This window comes from Anabrus simplex, chromosome 6 (genome assembly GCF_040414725.1).
Source record: "Anabrus simplex isolate iqAnaSimp1 chromosome 6, ASM4041472v1, whole genome shotgun sequence".
NCBI classification, from domain to species: domain Eukaryota; kingdom Metazoa; phylum Arthropoda; class Insecta; order Orthoptera; family Tettigoniidae; genus Anabrus; species Anabrus simplex.
In genome coordinates, this window is record NC_090270.1 from 121,866,979 (window position 1) to 121,891,824 (window position 24,846).

Below are 24,846 nucleotides of genomic sequence, written 5' to 3' on the forward strand. Positions count from 1 at the left end.
TTGAGTTACTTACGTACAGAAGGATACTGCGGTTGAGATGGACTGGTAAGATAACAAACGAAGAGGTTATGAGGCGAAATCATAAAGCTCCAGTATCTCGGTCATGTGATGGGAGGAGGGAAAGATCAATTACTGAAGCTGGTCGTTCAAGGAATGATACAAGACAAAGGAAGACCAAGAAGAAGACGCATTTCTTGGATCGATAATCTGAAGACTTGGTTCAACTGTTCCACTATCGAGCTGTTTCGCGCTCCATCATCTAAAGTATATCTATGATGGTAGCAGACCTTCTAAGAAGAAGAGGAGATGGCACTAGACGAAAAAGAGGCTACAGTAATATAGATATGCGGTTATTCTTCTAGAAAGAACATGGTCAGAGTGTGTCCTCTATTTTCACATCTTAACACGTGGTATCTATCGCATGTCACACCAAACAAATTGCACACACAGTCTTGTCCTGGGTTCATATCTTATGATGGAATCCGTGTTCTATTAGCCGAGTCACGAGATGGGGCTTCATCCAGTCTTCTGAGGTCATGGGATCGGTACTGTAGAAGACTAGCCAAATCACCATTCTCTTCTGTCGCAGTTCGTTTAGCTCTTAGTTATAGCTTTGCATAGAAGGGAGTGGCAGCTTCAGGCGAAACTCCTCTGAGAGGAATTGTTCCCTTGTTAGCTCATACCGTGCGTGAAGGCGCGTACTTAGAAAGGCCAGATTATTTTTTGATCTACGGTGCTTTCATTTATCTAGATTCCTCAGGCTGTTGATTCCGAGATGTTCTCATACAACTTCTAGGCCATATGATGTAGCTATTGGTAGTACTTTTATATGGAAGAGTTTTATCGCTGCTGCCATAGACAATCATCTTACATATATCTTTGATGTCATCGCTTTTCTGCTTGAGTAGTCCTGTGCCTAATATGTTGGCTGAAGGAGTTTCCCTTGGGCTGCAGAGTTACGCCTAAAATATATCTTATTGCTCTGAGAATATTATTGGTAGCTTTTTAGCATTATTGTTAATGTGGTTTCACAGAAAGTGGAAAGGAAATTATAGGGCCGTAGAACTGGATGAATAAATTACTACATAAAGGGAAAACTCCATTATGTTTCCTATCTTATTATTTTTTCTGAATCGTGTTGGTTCTTTCAATAAAAGACAATTGGATAACAATGGTGATTTATCACCCTTTAATAACAAATGAATAACAACAACAGATATTTTACAACAGTGTGTCAGCCCTCAGAACTTAACCAACAACGGGGTATACTTGAGCTCCCAAATTCCAAAGGCCTACGGACCTTCACATACCATCATGAACTGTACAGAACACTCGTCGCCCTTTTATTTGTCAGAGGATCCAACAAAACATACACACATGTACGAGAAGAATCCACATCTGATCAGGAGCTAAGCTCACACTACAATTGTAGACCAAGAATAAGTTAACTTCTAAAAGCTGAAAAAAAATTGGAAAAAAAGACCAACACACAAACAGTGAGGGGATGATGAAAGACACCAAGCAATCCCATACCATAGTCTACAATAAAACCTGATGGAGATCAAGACCTAGTGAGACAGAGGATAATCTCATACTACATTGTGACTATGAGGAAAGAAAATTAACGGCGGGAAAGTGAAATATACGAATAAATTTAGAAAAGACTAGTCACAAGAAACATGGTAGATAAAATGGAAACGAGGATCTACACTCGTGCTTCCTTTTAAGACAATATGCCCTTTAGGGCAATTATATTCACTGCTTGCATGTCTTAGGTAGTTCTACTTGAGAGAAAAGCTAAGTTAATAAAATCCCTACATTAAAACAAAAGTAGTTACGGCACGACCCTAAACTTTACATTCTAGAGGAACGCTTTAATCTTTCCTTAAGCCACTAGAAACTTCCAGAGTCACAAAGTTTAGGATGAGAAAACCTACTTTACATCTTGCACCAGCGCGACAACTGCCTCGCGCGAGGTGAGAACTCCGTCTGTCGATCACGAAGTCAAGATAATCTTTAGCAGACAACTGATCATCCCTTTTACAGGGGTAGACTGAGTTGTGATTGGTTGAATAAATTTCAGTAGGAGCAACTTTAAGAAGTGATAAAAAGAATGGGTTACCAACCCCTAATTATTACTTTTCCTACTAAATGAACGTAAATGAGAGTTCTAACATAGGTACCTAGGTGGTACCCACAAACTGGAAATTGATATCTATAGGTATGCTTCAGAATTTCATATTAACAGGGAGTTCATCGTACCTCCAACAGAGGTCACGATAGATACACGTTAAAAGTGCTGCCTAGCTGTTGTGAGATGCCCTTTTTTGAAATCACAGTCATTATTATTTCGTTCTATATCAGCATGTAAAAGGTCTCTGTTGACACATGTGATGTCACCCGACAAAATTAAGTAAAGGCTCAGCCGTGGACGCCCAAGAAAGATTCGATTTAATCTGCCATCTAGTAGGCTTAGACTAAAATGGAACGTCAAATTGACGAGCAGAGGAGCCAGATGGCGTCAAATTAAAATGCTTTCACACGGTAGTTGAGATATTATTATTATTATTATTATTATTATTATTATTATTATTATTATTATTATTATTATTATTATTATTATTATTATCATTAGACTGGTTCTCAAGACTTTTAATTTTTTATTCAGCTGCTGTTGTTATATTCATTGTCAGCTCACTTTATTTTGGTTATCTTATTTATATATTTATTCATTTGTTACTTGACATTTCTACATAAAAAAGAAAGTGAATTAAGCCATATATCCATTAAGAAAATTGAAGAGTTCAATTATTTTCGCAACTACTTTGTCCAGCCCTGAGGCCCTGTTGTTTCCTTAAACCTACCCTATACTGTTACAAGTAGAGGTACAGAGGCAACATTAGCGAGCACCATCTCCAAGACGTCTTGCAGCTCACCACAGCTAATCAGTAACCCAACATAGATTACATTACTTCATCGAAGAAGCAGTTTCACTTCTGTCAATAGTAGCCGTCATCTTTCTGGTGAGTACTGTTTGCCAATAATGGCTTTTGCATTTTTAAATATTTGAATCCATATAAGTTAACAATTGTAATATGTGCATATATTCAAGGAAATTATTTCTTGATGTTGTTGAAATTATAATTCATGGAAAGTTCATAATTTATCAATAACTGGAATAATAATAATAATACAAACCATAACAGGCCATAATGGCCAACGCCTCTTGTTCTTTTGCATTTGGCCCTCCATACAAAAAGTTTGGTCGTCCTTGGCCTAAACACCTGCAGCCACGGTTCTTCGCAGACATAATTGTGACAAAAAAAAAAACAAAAAACAAAAAAAAACAAACAGTAGGTTATATTCACAACCCTTCCTTTCCTTTGTTGTGTTGGTTAGGTGACACGGCTAACTTATCTGTGCGGCAAGTTGCGGTCTGTTCAGGTGCACACATGCATCCTGCCAATCCATCTACAGCATTCTACAAAATCGTGCTAAAAATGGCAGATATTTTGTAAATTAATCATATTAAAAATTAATGAAATATAACACAACTTTATTAATATAAAATAGGTTTTTCAAAAGCTACATAACTCAGCCGGCCGTCGAAAACTTGATACTAATACGGAAGAAATCTGACTCCCTGAAAGCAGAAGTGTCTCCGGAACAGAATTATTCAGGTATTACTTACTCAATCCATGTCCCGACTAGGTTTCTGTAATATATTATCTTCAGTAAAATCCAATGTGATGTGAATCATCCTCATTTTACATATTGCTGAAGAGAGTAAATAGAGAACAGCACTTGTAGCAGTCATTTTTAAAAGAAATATTTTACTGGATGTACTAAATTCACAGTTCAATTTTTCGTATTCTCTCGTGCCAGAAAATGGATACAACACGAATTTTAGGTCAATAAGCCCACCTGGCGGACATGGTCGTTAAGGCGTCAAGTCTTTATGGTCTGGCGTCATGCTTAGTCGATTCGAGTCCTGTTGGTGGAAAAAACGCTCATCAGAATGTTGGTCGGAAGGGTGGAAGAGGCGATAGCATACAGTTTCTAATCATTACATTCCTTGCCGAAAGCCTGGATTCATTTCCGAACATTTCCCCACTGTTCATATGGAGCAAGGGCGTATGACGCTGTTCATGGTGATTCGTCCATCACAAAACGATGCTAATTCCTTGGTATTATTCGACAGGTGTCGGCTGTGTGCCGCCACCGGGTTTCACCCTCTCCCTACCTCATTATCATCATCTTACCACACTCAAATGCGCAGATCGCCCATGGGCGTGAAATAGAAAGACTTGTACCAGGCAAGCCGAACATGACCTTGGACCCTTCCGGCAACAAAAGCCATAAATAAATAAATATATAAATAAATAAATAAATAAATAAATAAATAAATAAATAAATAAATAAATAAATAAATAAATAAAATCTATATAAGTTGTCTGTAATTTAGTTTCTATTGTTAATTTTTCATATATTTATCCGATTTGGGTCAATCAAGACCGTATCAGTGTTTTTTAGCCTTCATGTCAGTTTGTCCGGCTGTCTGTTTGTCCGTATGTTCAACCATCACGGCGAAACGGATGGATAGATCTCGACCTAACTTCATATATAGAGTATAATCATCTAGGGGAACATTTAGATAGGCATATGATTTAAAAACCACAACAGTTTTCTTCCAATTTTTCTTACACTACTGATTTTCTGTAAAATCCTTGGACCGAGCTCGATAGCTGCAGTCGCTTAAGTGCGGCCAGTATCCAGTATTCGGGAGATAGTAGGTTCGAACCTCAATGTCGGCAGCCTTGAAAATGGTTTTCCGTGGTTTCCCATTTTCACACCAGGCAAATGCTGGGGCTGTACCTTAATTAAGGCCACGGCCGCTTCCTTCCCACTCCTAGCCCTTCCCTGTCCCATCGTCGCCATAAGACCTATCTGTGTCGGTGCGACGTAAAACAACTAGCAAAAAAAAAAAAAAATCTGTGGACCACATGTTAAACATCCCTTCATTTTAAACAACTTTAGTTATGAGCACAATTTTGCTTACTCTTCAAATGACGGAGAAAATTGCTACTTTCTGTGGGTTTCATGCTCTGTATTGAGTGGCCAATAGAGCGACAACGAACCTACCGGTTACCATAGCAACGTCTCTGGCTGCTTGCCAGCGGGGAAGTAACATAATGTCGTTTTCGTCAACATTCCTGTAAACTTGTTCCTTGCGTATAAGGCGAGAGAGACGCCATGCTGCCATTCTGCGGGATATTTTCGAAATAACGTAGGAGGTTACAATCGTCTTCGAATAGCACTAAAGGGACTGTTAATATTTGAACAGTACCGTGGAATGTAGCACATGATTTCACGGTAATTCGTATCACAAAACAGATAGCACATCCACGTTTCAATTTGGAAATACACTGACTGACAGAGCAAATGCAACACCAAGGAGGAGTGGTTCGAAAGGGATGAAAGTTGGGGAAAAAACAGAGACGGCACGGAAGAATAATTGATGTTTATTTCAAACCGATATGCAGGTTACACAATGCGCACGGCATCGACTCAGTAGGATGTAAGACCACCGCGAGCGGCGATGCACGCAGAAACACGTCGAGGTACAGAGTCAATAAGAGTGCGGATGGTGTCCTGAGGGATGGTTCTCCATTCGCTGTCAACCATTTGCCACAGTTGGTCGTCCGTACGAGGCTGGGGCAGAGTTTGCAAACGGCGTCCAATGAGATCCCACACGTGTTCGATTGGTGAGAGATCCGGAGAGTACGCTGGCCACGGAAGCATCTGTACACCTCGTAGAGCCTGTTGGGAGATGCGAGCAGTGTGTGGGCGGGCATTATCCTGCTGAAACAGAGCATTGGGCAGCCCCTGAAGGTACGGGAGTGCCACCGGCCGCAGCACATGCTGCACGTAGCGGTGGGCATTTAACGTGCCTTGAATACGCACTAGAGGTGACGTGGAATCATACGCAATAGCGCCCCAAACCATGATGCCGCGTTGTCTAGCGGTAGGGCGCTCCACAGTTACTGCCGGATTTGACCTTTCTCCACGCCGACGCCACACTCGTCTGTGGTGACTATCACTGACAGAACAGAAGCGTGACTCATCGGAGAACACGACGTTCCGCCATTCCCTCATCCAAGTCGCTCGCTCTAGCCTGGCACCATGCCAGGCGTGCACGTCTATGCTGTGGAGTCAATGGTAGTCTTCTGAGCGGACGCCGGGAGTGCAGGCCTCCTTCAACCAATCGACGGGAAATTGTTCTGGTCGATATTGGAACAGCCAGGGTGTCTTGCACATGCTGAAGAATGGCGGTTGACGTGGCGTGCGGGGCTGCCACCGCTTGGCGGCGGATGCGCCGATCCTCGCGTGCTGACGTCACTCGGGCTGCGCCTGGACCCCTCGCACGTGCCACATGTCCCTGCGCCAACCATCTTCGCCACAGGCGCTGCACCGTGGACACATCCCTATGGGTATCGGCTGCGATTTGACGAAGCGACCAACCTGCCCTTCTCAGCCCGATCACCATACCCCTCGTAAAGTCGTCTGTCTGCTGGAAATGCCTCCGTTGACGGCGGCCTAGCATTCTTAGCTATACACGTGTCCTGTGGCACACGACAACACGTTCTACAATGACTATCGGCTGAGAAATCACGGTACGAAGTGGGCCATTCGCCAACGCCGTGTCCCATTTATCGTTCGCTACGTGCGCAGCACAGCGGCGCATTTCACATCATGAGCATACCTCAGTGACGTCAGTCTACCCTGCAATTGGCATAAAGTTCTGACCACTCCTTCTTGGTGTTGCATTTGCTCTGTCAGTCAGTGTATCTACAACTTTCATCCTATGACATATTGTCGTATCTCGATCCCTTATACGCTAGATACAGCTGCATTTCTCACTTTAAGTTAATTTTGTACTTTTAACGCGGGTATATTATCGTTCGACACACTTATAGGATAGAATCATCAAATTCGGTACCCACATTGTCACAATCAGTGGTCATATGTTAGCCAAATTTTAAGATTTCATCTGCCACATAAGTATCCGAAAAATAAAGTGATGTGTGAAAACTGTACCCAAATTTCACCCCTTTTAATGCTTCTAACTCAATCCAACCCATAAGTATAGGAGATACGAGAATTTGTCATAGTATTAACAATGTAGCACAATAAAAGAAGCATCTGATGACAGAATCCGTTTGTTGATATGACGTACAGTTTAAAACCAGTAAATTTCGAAATAAAGGTCTGCACTTATAAACGTGCCCATGCTTATCTACATACGCTGACGGAAAAAATATCCAAACACCATGAAATGAGAAATGTAGAATACGGAAATTTAAACAATATATTTGTCGAGGTAACATATTTAATTGATTAAAAGTGCAACACTACAGGTTAATATACGTGAGAAAAGCCATCGCAAATGTGGCATGCTGGTCCATTAATAACCGGTGTAATCGCCGGACTGTTGAATGCAAACGTGTATGCACTGTGTCGTACAGGTACCGGATGTCAGCTTGTGGAATGGAATTCCATGCCTGTTGCATTTGGTCGGTCAATACAGGGACGGTTAGTGCCGGTTGTGGATAACGCTGGAGTTGTCGTCCAATGATGTCCCATACGTGCTCGATTGGGGACAGATCGGGGGAACGAGCAGGCCAAGGCAACATGTCGACACTCTTTAGAGCACGTTGGGTTACAAGAGTGGCATGGGGCGTGCATTATCCCTATGGAAAACACCCCCGGAAATGCTGTTCACAACAGGTCGAATCACGAGACGGATGTACACATCTGCAGTTAGGGTGCGTGGGATAACCACAAGACTGCTCCTGCTGTCATAGGAAATTGCTCCCCAGACCAGAACTCCCGGTGTAGGTCCAGTGTGTGGACGCCGCAGACAGGTGAAATGCAGGCGCTCAACTGGCCTCTTTCTAACCAACACACTGCCATCACTGGCACCAAGGCAGAACCGGCTTTCATTGGAAAACACAACGGACCTCCACTCCATCCTCCAATGAGCTCTCGCTTGACACCACTGAATTCGCAGAGCTGTCCTTCAAGTTACCGATTTCGAACAGTTCGTTGAGTCACTGTGGTGCCAACTGCCGCTCGATTTGCGGCTGCAGACAGCAGCCTGCTGCGCTACAGCCATACGCCGAATACGGCGGTCCTCGCTCTCGGTGGTGCCACGGGGGCGTCCGAGCCTGGTCTTCTTGCGAGCGTACCTTCTCGTGACCACTGCTTCGCGTGCATTATGGGAACGTTCCTGCCAAATCGTTCGAAGGAAAATCCACCTTCAAGTAGCCCTATTATACGGGCTCGTTCAAGCGCAGTGAGCTGTTGATACTGGTCTCTTAGTCGTCGTAAAGGCATTCTTGACACACTCACAATCACTGTGTTCAGTCTCACAGGTAATTAACGCTCTCGCAGAGTACAGTCCGTATTTAAAGCAAACCTGATGTGCAAGATCATGGGGCCGCTACTAGCGCTACGCTAATGAGATTTGCGGGAACTTTGAATCAACGTCATCTTTCAGATGTATAAACACGCCTACCGACGTTCATTAATCTAACACAACACTTTCTTGGTGTTTGCATTTTTTTATCCGCCGGTCTAAATTAAGTTTTAGGGTGTCCGCTGTCTGTAATTTTGTTTGTTTCGCCAACTTTTTAGATATTTCTCCGATTTAGATTAACTCAAAACCGTATCAGTGGTTTCTAGCTTTTGTGTCGGTTTGCCCGTCTGTCTGTTTGTCCGTATGTTCCACCATCACGGCGGCACGGCTAGATAGATCTCGACTTAACTTCATATATAGAGTATACTCATCTAGGGGAAGGTTTAGATATGAATATGATTTAAAAATCACTGAATAGACTGGGATTTATACAGAAACCACAACAGTTTTATTCCATTTCCTCTTATACTATTGATTTTCTGTAATATCCATATTCGCTTCATATTAAATATCTGTTGTTATGCACATAATTTCGCTTGGTCACTGGACACTCTTTCCTTTGAGGGAAAATTCCAGGCTGTTCAAATGTAGGCTTATTGCTTTTAGTCCCCGGAGAATATAGAAATATGGAGGCAATTTCAAAGACGGTGCTGACCTTCGTTTCGTGGTAACTGCTTTCTAGACGATAAGTCATTTCACGAAGCAGATTACACAATCGCTGTTCATTTTGGATAGATCTTCAACTTTGGTCTTATGCCTTATTGTCGTATCTCGATTCTTTATGCTTTAGTGCATTTCTCGATTATTATCAAATCTCTCCAACTTGATTGTGACTGGCATTAGGAAACGGGGCCTGTCATTATAATGAAAACTATCCATCTCTATTGTGAATGGCAGTTGGCAAGTGAGCCTGCTGTTATTGTAGATTCTCCCGAACCCAATTGTGAATGGCAATAGGGAATATGGCCTGCCATTATCATCCAAATTTCCCCAACGTGCATCCTACATCGGAAACAACGTGTGGGGTTGTCCCCGTTTTGTTTCTCGGATAATGCCAAGAGACATGCAATTTAATACAATTTTACTCACTGAGTGTACAGTACCTTACGTAGAACTCCGTATATAAGGTAGAATACTGTAGCGGAGCACGGATACATTTGCTAGTACATAAAAAAAATAGCTAAATAAAAAAAGCAAACCAAACCCCATGGTCGAACAGTCCCGACGGGCTATGGCCTACCAAGCGAACACTGCTCAGCCCGAAGGCCTGCAGATTACAAGGAGTCGTGTGGTAACACGACGAATCCTCTCGGCCGTTATTCTTGGCTTTCTAGACCGTTAGCTAAATAAGGTAAATGAAAATTATGAACAATATAAATTAAATTCTAAGTTCTCTATTTTAGATAAATTCACCTAAAACACTGTGGTTGAAGAGAGAAATTAAAACTGGTACTCTTGTAGAAGGTGGAGTTCTGCACTGTACTTTGTAAAAACAATAATAAAATATGGTTCAAATATGCAACATGGTTGGTGAGGGGTGGGGGGTGGGGTTCATATTCATACGTATGGTAGTCCAGCACTTTACTAGGATGAAGATGGTTTGCATAACATCCGTCTCCGAGTTTCATGCGCGTTAGTGAAATAAGCTGACATTTGGTGAGACTGATGCTGGCAACCGCGGTTTTGTAGAAATATTGGTTTGAAATGCTGCTTAATATCGTACTTTGTGAAGGTCTCTTGTAGTCCATTCCGCTGACTATTTGTCGTGAGCTTTCATAGGGATAATGGGGAGGAAGTCTTTGTAAGGAATTAGGATGGCTCGGAGGTGAGCTTGACTTATACATTAAAAAAAAAAAAATATTTTGCTAATATATTTAACACCCGTGTTTCACCTACAGGTATATCACGGGATATTTACGGTTATGATAACAACATATAGATAAATTATTGAAGTGAGTTGAAGATTTTCTTAGGGAATTACATCGACAGTGTTTCAGTGGTATTTCACAATCGTTGGCAGGGGTGTTGATCGTAGCACGGCTGGTCGTTCTGTTGAGTACGTGGTGCATTCAGTCAACAGGTGTTGAGCAGTCTGTGGAGATTTTTCCGGGCAGCTGCATAGTGGTGAATCCATTATGTTCATTTTATGGAGATAGGATTTAAAGTGACCATGATTTGTAATAATTATAAAGTTGGGCCAGAGAGATGAGGACAGTCTGTGTGGTACATCAGGAATGAATAATATTCTATGGAAGGAATCTTTAGCTAGCAGGTCTACTGTTTCCTTGTGTTCAATTTCGGCATGTCGCTTGGTCCACAGAAAATGAATTGTTATTACTTGGTGTTTCGCGGTTCTCTATAACTACACAATTATATGGTCCAGTCAGCGTGGTGGTGGTGATTAGAGGAAGTACGGAAGGTCAACCATGCTCTATTGAAACTAATCGGAAGGAAAATGGAAGGGGTCCAACACTTCGAAAAATGAAGGTATCGGCAAAAGAAAAACCAGGGCCATGAATGGCTTGAGATGAAAGACTCCCTAACTCTCGAATGTTCTAACAGTGTCTGAGTCGGAAAAGAACAAGAGTTGACCAAGGGAGGTTGGATAGGATAAATGAAAGTGAGGAGCCTGGCACAAGTAAGCAGAAACAGTGCCAGGGTTCAGTTAAGGGCTCCGTGGTTGCAAACCTACACTCTCTTTCTAGTGACGCTCGATTTGCATTAATGGATCGCGCATGGCATTTTAAGATTTAAAGACAGTGTTCCGAGTTGAAGACGTTGGTGATCATTTGACCTATTGTATCCGAATGCAATATATTCTACAGCGATGACTGTACCTCGGATAGAACCATTAGGATTATTGAAAACAATTGTTCAATTAGTTGGGAGTGTTTTGGTTGGGCGGTGCTAAAGGGTAGGAATTACAAGCGGCGTTACTGGTAGATATCGAGGGATATAAGTACGTTAGGAGATCGATGAAATTGCCAGGTAGCGTACAGGAGTAGGCTGAGGAAAAATATGTCGCCATGGTTGTTCGATTGAATTATACTGGATATAGTGGTCTGTTGTCGACTATGATGAGGCAGACACGAGGGATGGTATACAAACAGCTGGCGCTGATGCTGTATAGCCCATGCTATGTAGATGATGCTCTTGGCTGGGGAGAAAACTACGTATTATTCCAGACGGTTGTGATACATTTGAACTAGAAGGGGGTAAGGCGGGGAATTACAATTGACTCTGTCAATGTGAAACAGATTGGCTCTCTGTAGACGCGGAAGACCTGTTTTGGTACAAGATAAGAGCAGCCTTTTGGGTGATGTTATTGTGAACCATGACGTGTTTAAAGCAAGTTCAATTCTTGTATTCCGGACATCCTCTGTCTGTTGACAGATGTGCAGCCCTGACAGTGGACGCATAAAGTTGCTATGGTGTCCGAGCACTCTCTTCTTGAATGGCACCCTGTGCACCGACTGCAACGTACAGCTGATCGGCAAGCACAGGCGGCGTGATTATACTTGAGACAACCTTTTTTTACACTGAATGACACATCTAGATCCGTTGAACACGGAAAGTAAACAGACAGGTATTAGTCTTAATACGGTCTGACCACTCGCTGCAGATTGCTTTGTAAAAAGCTTCACTTTTACTACAGCAAATTCACTTTGTATTTCCTGCGTTATTTCCTCCTCGCTATGGGTACCATCAACGCTTTTCATTATATCTTTTTCTGGTTACAGTGTGGTGTGTAAACATCTAAGTTCCTCGGTTCCAGAAGTTACCATTCCACAAGGCGATTCGTTGCAACGTTTCAATACGTAACACGTTCTTTCATAGAGAATTGGTGTTAACTACATCCAGTTCACAGGCAATATACTAAATGAATATCATTCTTCCCACTGCCATGGGGGAGCAGGTTTCCAGTGTTTTGTCGTCAACCTTCTAATATTGCGTAAGGCCACTGTCTGGGCAACTGCAACGGTTAGTATTGTTTCTTGAGTTGTTCTTGTGATGAGGGGGAACATACCAAATTGTTAGTCAAGGTGACATTTTACATAAAACAGTGAGACAGGAAAAGAGATCATTTGAGTCATCAGTCCACAGACTGGTTTGATGCCACCCTATCCTGTGCTAACCTTTTCATTTCTACGTAACTACTGCATCCTACATCTGCTCTAATCTGCTTGTCATATTCATACCTTCGTCTACCCCTACTGTCCTTACCACCTACACTTCCTTCAAAAACCAACTGCACAAGTCCTGGGTGTCTTAAGATGTGTCCTATCATTCTATTTCTTCTTCTTGTCAAATTTAGCCAAATCGATCTCCTCTCACCAATTCGATTCAGTATCTCTTCATTCGTGATTCGATCTATCCATCTCACCTTCAGCATTCTTCTGTAACACCACATTTCAAAAGCTTCTATTATCTTTCTTTCTGAGCTAGTTATCGTCCATGTTTAACTTCCATACAATGCCACGCTCCACACGAAAGTCTTCAAAAACATCTTTCTAATTCCTATATCAATGTTTGAAGTGAGCAAAATTCTTTTGTTAAGAAAGCTCTTCCTTGCTTGTGCTAGTCTGCATTTTATGTCCTCCTTACTTCTGCCATCGTTAGTTATTTTACTACCCAAGTAACAATATTCATCTACTTCCTTCAATACTTCATTTCCTAATCTAATATTTCCTGCATCACCTGCCTTCGTTCGACTGCACTCCATTACTTTTGTTTTGGACTTATTTATTTTCATCTTGTACTCCTTACCCAAGACTTCGTCCATACCATTCAGCAGCTTTTCGAGATCTTCTGCGGTCTCAGATAAAATAACAATATCATCGGCAAATTTCAAGGTTTTGATTTCCTCTCCTTGGATTGTGATTCCCTTTCCAAATTCCTCTTTGATTTCCTTTACTGCCTGTTCTATGTAAACATTGAAGAGGAGGAGAGACAAACTGCAGCCTTGCCTCACTCCTTTCTGGATTGCTGCTTCTTTTTCAAAGCCCTCGATTCTTATCACTGCAGACTGATTTTTATACAGATTGTAGATGATTCTTCGTTCTCGGTATCTGATCCCAATCACCTTCAGAATCTTAAATAGCTTGGTCCAATCAACATTAGTGATTGCCTTTTCTAGATCTACGAATGCCATGTACGTGGGCTTGTCCTTCTTGATTCGATACTCTAAGATCAGACATAAAGTCCGGATTGCTTCACGTGTTCCTACATTTCTTCTGAAGCCAAATCGATCTCCTCCCAACTCAGCTTCAACTTCTTTTTTCCATTCTTCTATAAATAATACGTGTTAAAATTTTGCAGGCATGAGATACTAAAGTAATAGTGTGATAGTTTTCACACCTGTCAGCGCCGACTTTCGTGGGAATAGGTATAACAACATTCTGTCGGAAATCGGATGGGACTTCTCCTGTTTCATACATCTTACACACTAAATGGAATAACCTTGCCATGCTGCTTTCTCCTAAGGCAGTCAGTAATTCAGAAGGAATGTCATCAATTCCAGGTGCCTTGTTCCTATTTAGGTCTCTCACAGCTCTGTCAAACTCTGACCTCAAAATTGGGTCTCCCATTTCATCAGCATCAACAGCCTCTTCTTGTTCCAGAACCAAATTATCTATATCTTTACCTTGATGCAACTGTTGGATATGTCCTTGCCATCTTTCTGCTTTGTATTCTTTCCGTAGAAGTGGCTTTCCATCTGAGCTCTTAATATTCATACACCTAGATTTCCTTTCTCCAAAGGTTTCCTTGATTTTCCTGTATGTAGCATCTACCTTTCCCAGGACCATACAGCCTTCGACATCCTTGCACTTCTCCTTCAGCCATTCTTCCTTAGCTACCTTGCACTTTCTATCCACTTGATTCTTCAATCGCCTGTATTCTTTTCTGCCCTCTTCATTTCTAGCATTCTTGTATTTTCGTCGTTCATCAATCAGGTCTAGTATCTCCTGAGTTATCCACTGATTCTTACTTGATCTTTTCTTCCTTCCTAGCATCTCTTCAGAAGCCCTACTGACTTCATTTTCATGTCTATCCATTCTTCCTCTTTTGTGTTTCCTTCAGCCTTTTCATTTAGCCCTTGTGCCACATGTTCCTTGAAACAATCCCTCACACTCTTTTCTTTCAACTTTTCTAGATCCCATCTCTTTGCATTTTTACCTTTCTTCAATTTCTTCAAGTTCAGATGGCATTTCATGACCAACAAGTTGTGGTCAGAGTCCACGTCTGCTCCTGGGAAAGTTTTGCAATCCAACACCTGGTTTCTGAATCTCTGCCTAATCATAATGAAGTCTATTTGATACCTTCCAGTGTCTCAGGTCTCGTCCACGTATACAGCCGTCGTTTGTGGTGTTTGAACCAAGTATTGGCAAGGACTAAATTATGATCAGTGCAGAATTCAACCAGCCGAGTTCCTCTTTCGTTCCTTTGTCCCAATCCGAATTCTCCTACTGCATTACCTTCTCCTCCTTGGCCTACCACTGCATTCCAGTCTCCCATCACAATCAGATTCCCGTCACCTTTTACATATTTTATTAAATCTTCTATCTCTTCATATATTCTTTCGATTTCCTCATGATCCGCTGAACTAGTAGGCATATAGACCTGCACTATTGTAGTGGGCATTGGTTTGGTGTCTATCTTGACGACAATAATTCTTTCACTATGCTGGTCGCAGTAGATTACCCGCTGCCCTATTTTCTTATTCATTATTAAACCAACTCCTGCATTTCCCCTGTTTGATTTCGTGTTGATAATTCGGTAGTCGCCTGACCAAAAATCTTGTTCTTCCTGCCAACGTACTTCACTTATACCGACTACATCTAACTTTAGTCTATCCATCTCCCTTTTCAGATTCTCTAACCTGCCACAACGATTCAAGCTTCTAACATTCCACGCTCCGACTCGCATAATGCCAGTATCCATCTTCCTGATGATCGCCCCCTCTCGTGTAGTCCCCACCCGGAGATCCGAACGGGGGACTAGTTTACCTCCGGAATATTTTACCCGGGAGGAAGCCATCATCAGTAAATCATTCATACAGAGAGAGCTGCATGTCCTCGGGAGTTAGTTACAGCTTAGCTTCCCGTTGCTTTCAGCCGTGTAGTAGTATCAACACAGCTAAGCCATGTTGAGTATTATTACAAGGCCGTATCAGTCAATCATCTAGACTGCCGCCCTTGCAACTTCCGAAAGGCTGCTACCCCCCTTTCGATGAACCATTTGTTAGTCTGGTCTCTCAACAGATACCCATCCGGTATGGTTGTAGCTGCGGCTCGGCTATCTGCGTCATTGGGACGCGTAAGCCTCCCCACCGCGGCAAGGTCACATGGTGACATCGTATGGCATCAGCTGTTGTGCGCCGGCATTTCAATGTAAAACTATCTGAGCCCAGCTAAGTCTGTCTCCTTGGCTGAATGGCCAGCGTAGTGGCCTTCGGTTCGGGGGTCCCGGGTTCGATTCCTGGCCGGATCAGGGATTTTAACTTCGTCTGGTTAATTTCCCTGTCTCGGGGACTGGGTGTTTGTGTGCGACGTAAATATATACGTTCAATCCATAAAGTCAATTCATAATTAATTAATAATAACAAGATAAACACTACCATCTGACCAAATGGTGTATAACAAAAGGCCAAAATTTTTGAAAAAAGAAAACGAAGCCCAGCTAGGGAGAACCAGAAATAAGCAATTCACCATGGCCAGGACAGAGACTCCTCGAGTCAGGTCGTCAGGAGGCTACCTCTTTTTTTTTAGGTAACCACTAAATGTGTCAGCAGAGATCGTTTACATGCCGACATCATAAGGCATGGAGTATCGAATGGACATCTTTCCGTCCTTCAATGATCCGACATTTTCTTCTCTTGTAACGTTTGTCTCTTAGTCCCGGGAGTGTCCGAGGACATATTTGACTCGCCAGTTCTCTTGCTAATTTTCCCGGTAAGGCAATTAGGGGCATGTTGCTACAATAATTTGAATCCATTTTTTATTAAGTTAGTATGTATTCATAGTGAAATTAAAAACAATCGGGATATACTTCATATTTTCTCTATAAAAAACGTAACTTTAAAAATAATTTGAGAATAATAATCTGTCTCAAAATGAAAACCGAAAAATGATTGCCACCTGTTGCAGTGTACCCCGCTTGAGGGGTAAGTTGCAACAGCGCATATAAGATGGCGAAGCACTCAATCTGAGTCTTCATTACAGTATGGATTATCTTTAGTACACACGCAATGCGACTACTGTTTACACTTAAAACACTGGAGCCAGTTCTTCCTCCCCTTTTTATACACGTGCCCGCAATTCAGACAATTACAGTTGTCTTCTTTGGAACAGGAGTTCACAAATGTTATCTTCCTCTTACCGTTAAACACAGTTTTTCTTTTCGTTGAGCTGGAGTTTGCCATATGGTTATTTTTCCTCTTACTATTCCTTTTTTCTGTCTTTCTCAAAATATTATTTTTCTGGAGTGTCCGTAAGTATAGTACGTCTTGGTTTTCGTCCTCTATTATGGAGAGTGGATATTGAACTTTTTGAAATTATTCTAACTGAAATATCAAGAACGAGTTTTGCAGTTCACTCCATCACGTACAATGGTGTAAAATCATTTTTCAGGTTTCCTGTTATATTTTTTCATTTGCTTGCCTAAAAATATACACAACTATATAAAGAGATTTTAAATTAAATTTTACCTAGCTATCAAGAATTACGATTAAGCTAAAGCTCAGATTCTAGTATTACATGACTGTTCATATCGTGACCTCTAGTTTTACGTGGAATCCGAACCACAGGGACGAGACATTTTATTTCAAAAATCCCACATGCAGAGAGTCACCATGACATATATATAAGTAGTCACCCATCCAGGGAGTGGCCAAGTTCAATGTGCTTAACTGTGGGTTACATTCTCGCTCAGCCACACAACCCAGTTTTGTTAAAATTAGTTTCCGCACTCTTATGAATTTTTAAGTAATTTATTCTACATTATTCTCAAATTTAAACGTTTAGGAGAAAAATATGTTTAATAATAGTATAGGAGGAGGGATATCATAGAATTTTCAGAGGTTACAAAAGGGAAACGTTTGGAAACATCTGGTTTAGTGTTAGGTTAGTGTTTATGAGTTTAAATCGCGTTGCCAGACATGTGTTTTGTGTTTATGTCAGGTATTCGTTTTTAATACCGTCGCAAAACGTTAGGTGGTCACCATTCAGGAAGTGACCTCACTGAATGTTGTTTAGCTGTGTTGGTGTACGAGGTTTCTTGCTAGTTGTATTATGGAGTCACGCACTAGCCTGTGTTTACTTTATATTTGTGTTATTGTAGCGTCGTATTGGATTGATAAGGTATCTGCCACCTGGGCGACAGTCCTAAATGCAGATCGATGATTGATTGATTGATTGATTGATTGATTGATTGATTGATTGATTGATTGATTGATTGATTGATTGATTGATTGATTGATTGATTGATTGATTGATTGATTGATTGATTGATTGATTGATTGATTGATTGATTGATTGATTGATTGATTGTGTTGTAAACAAGGTTGGGTTTACAATAACACAACTTCTTTATTTACTTCACATGTAAAATTACAATATTTATACTAACAAAACTGAAAGTTATCTCGAAGCAAAATGAACTATGAATTTGGAGAAAAGAGTCTGTCTTTGTACACTATATACATGTTGGAGTATTCACGTTCACTACTATTTCGGAAAGATAGTCCTTGTGACATGAAAAGTTCTTGATAGTCGAAAACTATCATAAGCACTGACGTAAATATTTCAGAGAGTCCTTCCTTGTTGCAGTGTCTGAGTTCATTAACGTAAGTTCAATGACTGAAGAGTTCCTACTTAGCAAAACTAAGTTGATAATGGGAGCTTGCATTAGCTAGGGAATGATAGTGGCATATAATGGTAAGACTGGGCATGGACAGCTGAATAGGCAAGAGGAGCGGTGACCCGAGGTGAGACCTCTTACTGCCAGAAATTCAGTCCACCTGGCCGAAGCACATTTTCAAGAGGAGTAGCCTCCGTGCTCGACGTAGGGTGTATTCTGGAGCTGGACAGCGGGGTCAGTGGGCGTCTGGACAGACTAGGAGCTCCTTTTTATAGCACATACGACGTTCCAGGCACGCGCACTGAGGGCTGCGCGTCGAGGCTCGAAGAATAACACACTGGCACGCGTGTAGCTGGCTGGCGGATCGAGAAGGGAGCGACGGACATACAACAGATTGATTATCCACGGGGCAAGGAGATGCGTGAGGCTCCAACTTACATAGAATTCCCAATACTTATCTCACTTATATACATGTCATGGTGACTGGAATTGAAGTAAGACACTCTCAACAAATAAATTTACATCAAACACTCAAATCCTGCGGAACAGACTTAATATGGTCGGCCGCAGGGAACAGTTTTTACGTCTGAAATCTCAGAAGAGAAGTGCATCGTGCAAGAAAGTATAAACGAGGAAAAATAGAATAATACTCTATGTGTTATCCCGAACAATGGCGCAGCATGGGGGAGGTTATCGAGTTTAACCATGTCCTCTTGAACATTGGAACGTCTCCTTTTTAATTGAAACATAAAACAGTACACAAAATTTATTAATTGACTCTCTTAGTTTCTCACGTTCAAAGTACCTCCTGCGATCGGTAAAGGATATATAATAATAATACAACATGCTAAGCAGGTTGATACTGCGGCCAACGGTATTTCAAGGATAATCTCGGGAACCTAAAACCAACGCCAGTACAGAAACTGTGCCCGATTGTTGGAATAGCCCCACCCAAAATCCGGAGGGCCACTGCTGCAGACGCCGAGAGAACAAAGAAGAATGGCCGTCGACATCCACTCCATGGTCACCAAGCAGCAAGGTCTTGTCTCAGATCCCGCAACAACTTCCTTGCTAGGACTCTGCCGCTGGAGGGAACACCAGAGACAACTCGTCTTAACAGATGGAGGAGTTCACTGCTCACAGACATGCCACCAAAGGAAGAACTATCTCCTGGTGCTGACCTACCTTACCCTGTATGGAGGACCCTCAACCGCTTAAGAGTTGGCATCCCTCGACGCGCGACCAACCTGAAGAAATAGGGGATCCTTCCAGAAAACGCAGACACAACGTGTGAATGTGGTGCTGAACAAGACCCAAGCCACCTACTTATCTGCCCCCTCCTGGACAACCCATGCACACCACAAGATGTTTTTTAGAGGAAACAACAAAGCCATCGCAGCTGCAGTTTTTTTTGGAAATTCTGACCGGAGACGGAAGTGAATGAATAATAAAATTCATTCCTGCTATATAGACTACAATAGAATGGAATAATACGTAAGAAATCTACATAGAATGCGAATGCAACATCGTGTTGTGTTCATCATGCTGAACGAGTCTCATAATTTTTGGTATATCCGTTGGTATAATTCAGACGTCGTAGTAACAGTAACAGTAAACATAATTAAAATATGGATGAACTGTATATGAATAAGTGGTTTTAACAATGAACTCCTCTCCCCTTGATGAAATTCTGCGTACGCTTCTGCTTCCAAGGAAGGTCAACATAAATAACGTCGAATAACAAATTGTGAACAATGTATCGATTAGAACGTCAGAACAACTCTATCCATTATTCAACCGATGCACCCTCTTCAATCCCTCCCTGTTCAGTCTTGTACCTGCTAATGTATTCACCTTGCTCCAGTGTTTTCTTTATGGCTAAAGTTTTATTTTACCACTGCTGTATCACAAAGATAAGGATTTATGGCAGACATTAAAATTAATTTACCACGCTTATCCCCCTCCTTTGGAACTTTTTATGAGAAATTTCTCTACTCAAGTTGCTGCTACCTACAGAAGAAACAAGAAAACTTAAGAGGCGACGTCAGACCACCTTTCTTTTTAATGTGTAGTTCTCACCAGAGTTGCGATCGGAATTTCAACGTATCATCCCCACATGGGAGCCGACTACTCTCCGCATTCAGGCGTTCATTTGTTTGTTCTGGGCTGACATACTTCTGAAAGCAGAGGCGGCTCGTAAGGTAGGTTATTTAACTTTGATTTCCCATGGATATACCAATTAATGCTTCCGTGATAAAATAAATATTCAATCATACCATAAGGATAAAATTTGTACCTGAGAGCTAAAGAAACGTAAGTCACATTTTATAGTTATTTTACAGGAGAGATGAAGAAAGTAAGTTGAGGAGAAATTTTGTTGTATTATGACTTTAGTACCGAGCTCGATAGCTGCAGTCGCTTAAGTGTGGCCAGTATCCAGTATTCGGGAGATAGCGAGTTCGAACCCCACTGCCTGCAGCCCCGGAGATAGTTTTCCGTGGTTTCCCATTTTCACACCAGGCAAATACTGGGACTGTACCTTAATTAAGGCCACGGCCGCTTCCTTCTCACTCCTAGTCCTTTCCTATTCCATCGTCACCTTAAGACCTATCTGTGTCGGTGCGACGTAAAGCAACTTGTAAAAAAATGACTTTGGCAATAAATGTTCATCATTGCTCTGTATATAGTTTGTGTAATTTTGATCACTGAACACATTCACTAATATAATTTACACGTAAAGTGATTAATTATTATTTTATTGCCATAAAAATCAAATGACCGTGGACCCCCGTTTATATGGCTCTAAGTTTCATAAAATGTGGCTTACGTTGGTTTAGCTGTCAGGAACAGAAATAAACACCTAAGAAAAAAATGTGGAAGTGGATGGTGCTGCTGCTGAATGTTGAACTTTGAGACCTGAATACAAAACGATCTACCTTCTACAAGAACGGTCCTGAGAAATGTTCGAAAGTGGAAGCGGCCCTCCCAAAGTCTTGATTTCAAGTTTTCTCGTGGTTTCCTGGAGAACACTATCATTGTTTTACGCTATTACTCTGACAAACATTTGTAAGTTACATTCACGAATAAGCAGAGATCTGCACCAAAGAAAACAGACTTGTGATTACAAGTGAGAACAGTTTTTTTTTAGAAATCCGCCGGCCAATCTTCCCTTCTTTTAAGTATTGGCGGAAGAGAGACGGTCTCCACTTTTATTCCGTTGGTTCCAGGCAGGTTTAGAGAGAGGAGGATTGTGTGATTGTGAGAAAGAGGGATAGTGTGACAGAGAAGGGTAGTGTTATGACAGAGATAGGAAGTATCTGAGCCACAATTTACTGCGGTCACTGGGGATTTTTCTTAAAACACATTTTGTCTATAGCTCTTAACGCTTGTATCTCACCTGTAACTATTTCAGAAGCATTTGCAAGTTGGCTCAGAAGAATGAACCACCTGGGTGGGCTATAGCTCCATCTTACCTTGGGGATCACCTCATCCGTTATATTTTGAGGAATGGGGCCCTGTCTTGCCCCTCAAGGCACGATTAAAAGATGAAAATTGTTGTTCCAGCTGCTCTAGTACATCTGATTTTCAAATATTACCATCAGACCCCAGTAGGCATCTTTAAAACGAGAGAGAAGATAAGAAAATTGTTTATATGGAAGAGTATGGACGGCGAAATTAATGGACTGGTTAAAGCATGTAAAACTTGTTTGATTAGCAAGCTCACGTTGTCTACTAAAGTAGGGCTATTGTCATCATACCAAGCCTATCGCCCTATGGAGCGATTGTATATTGATTACGTGGGACCTTTCACGCAATCTAAAGGGAACGTGAATAAGTTCATTCTTGTGTATGTGGATGGTTTTACACGATTCTCATGGCTATTTCCGTCTAGGCTTGCCACTGCACAGACTACTATTTCTTGTCTCAGTTCTATATTTGGATTTTATGGACCCTGTCAATATATTGTTTCCGATAACGCTAAGGCGTTCATTTCCAATTTATTTCGTAAGTTCTGTTTTGATCTCTCTATTTCACATATAACTACGTCGGCATATTATCCACAGCCATTTCTAGTTGAGCGGGTTAACCGAAATCTTCGATCAGCTCTTATTTCTTTATACCACGAAGATAATTCTCGTTGGGACACGTCCTTACATTGGTTATCTTTAGCCTTTAACTCGGCTGTTCATGGGTCCCACAAGTTTTCTCCAATATCCCTTATGTTTAAGTTTGTTCCAAACACTCCCTTGTCCAGTTTGTGGTCAATCAATGAGCTATTTCCAGAGACAATGGATCCAGAGAATATCCGGAATCTATGGAGAAAAGCTAGAAATAATCTTAAGGCATCTGATAAGAGAGTAAGAATGAGGTATGACCGTGGACGAAAACCCACCAGTTTAAAAGTTGATCACATCATGGTAAAAAATGTTGTTCCCGCGGGCAAGTTTGCCCCCAGATTTTATGGACCTTGTATAATCTTAGATTTTCTTACTCCTGTCTCCCTTTCGGCGAGTAATCCGGAGACCGAAACGATTTTTCGTGTTCACCTGTCACAAATAAAGCCAGCGTGAAGGCCTTAGCTTTGTTCAGTAAATGCCTCCAAGTGAATAAGTTGCTGAATTAATTATATTTCTTTCCTTAAAATATCTATTAGTTTAAGTATTTTGGGAAATAAATTAAATGAGGCCTTCTGCTCCTGTTGGTCATTCAAAGTTATGTATGTAAACTAGAATTTAGTCACATGTTTAAGTTACATCCTAAGTTAACAGTATTTCGTTGTTAAATCCTTTTGTAAAAACCTTGCCTTCTCTAAGTTATACTCAATCTGCCATTAAAGCCCCTGCCTCCGAAACCTGGGTCAGAAGCTCCGTGTGCTCCTCCTCCAAGGTCGCCAACCTTATCTACACCATATGTATCACCGTCTGAGAAACAGTTACTGTCGGCACTAAATTGAATGTTACAGTGCCCGACTTTCATCCGAGGCCATGTCATATCAACCTATTAGAGATTCCGGCGCGGGGTATGGGCCCACCTCGTCCCGACTAAGACTCAAGAAGAACGTCCTCCTCTGGGACTATCATTAGGAGATGCCGGGAGGCTGGATTTAACCTCCCACTCTGTCCTTGGACGGGACCGTGCTACTTGCTCCTTGGCTGCCATCACCTTGGTTTCAACCCATCTTCATTATCAGGAGGATGGTGTCTCAGGGTACCTAAGAGGTCCGAGCGACCCCATACAAACATCGACAGCGGCGGCCACTCTTGCCGTCCACCCTGGCCACCACAGCCCGGACTTGGACCACTTCGGCAACGCTATCCAAGACTACTCTCTGTCAATAATCCGAAACGAACAAACAAACCAGCATCGACTCTCCGTCAGCATATTCTCCAACTTACATAAGAGTATTTTTTCTCAAAATTAATGTATCTCAAGATTTCAAGCTGTTTTTTCCATTGTAAAACGTTAGGGGCTGGAGGTCTCTACCGGGGGTACACCTTCCCCGGCCAGTTAAATTGTGCGCCTTCTTTAAGGCCATCTATCTAAACAAACTTGAACTGATGTATTACAAGATACTTTGGTATTCAACTGTTATATGTCTCTATCACCGTTTTAATTGCTCCCTCTGGCGGGACGAACTCTAATTATTATATAAAGGAATATTTTTGTCAGTTGGCAAACCTTAGGGTTTGAGGATTGTTTTGCTTATGTATCAAAGTTGTCAACACTTAAGCTGGTTCCTTTTTCAATAGTAATCAACCTATCAGAAATTTGTAAATATTTTCTCTAGCCAATTAAAATTGGGTGTGTGTACAGTACAAGAATCGAGCCTATCAGTAAAGAGTTCTGGAAGCTTCCTCTGGGCACTTAAGGGTCGTGTTGTCGGAATTGCCCCAGTGTGAGGAGGGTGTATTGACGTGAACCAGGAGGCAGGGGCGCGGACGGCGTCTGGAAGGCCCAGCAGCTCAAGCTAATGAAAGAATTTCCATAGCTATTTGATTGCTCCTGCGCATGGTTTGAGGGGAAGGTTTCAACCTCTTTTTTATGTAAATTTCTAAATTTGGTGGTTTAAATGTAGAATTATCGGCAAGTTTGAGAATGCTATCCTATTATCTGCTGGGAAACATGTAATTTAAGGGAACAAAGAGTGATTACCTTCTGTCGGTTCCCATTCAACCTGGTATGGAGTGACTAAAGTTTCTACGCCTCTAAATTGCTTAATACTTATTTGGCATTAACGTTTCTCTTTTAGCCACTCCGGTGTAGTATAGGACTAGCCTCCGTATCTCTGGGCCATCAGCCTACTTAGGATTTTAACTGTTTCTATAAGGAGGGAAAATGCTTCACCTCCTAGCATTTTGTTTACAGTCAACCATGTAACCTTTCCTTTTTATATTAAGACCATTTAGTATGGGCAATCATGCCCCTGTTTATTCGGTAATTGTTTCTGGTGTGAAGTTTCCTTTAGGAACAGTAAGTTATAAACTGTTGAGGAATAGAAAATCCCGCAT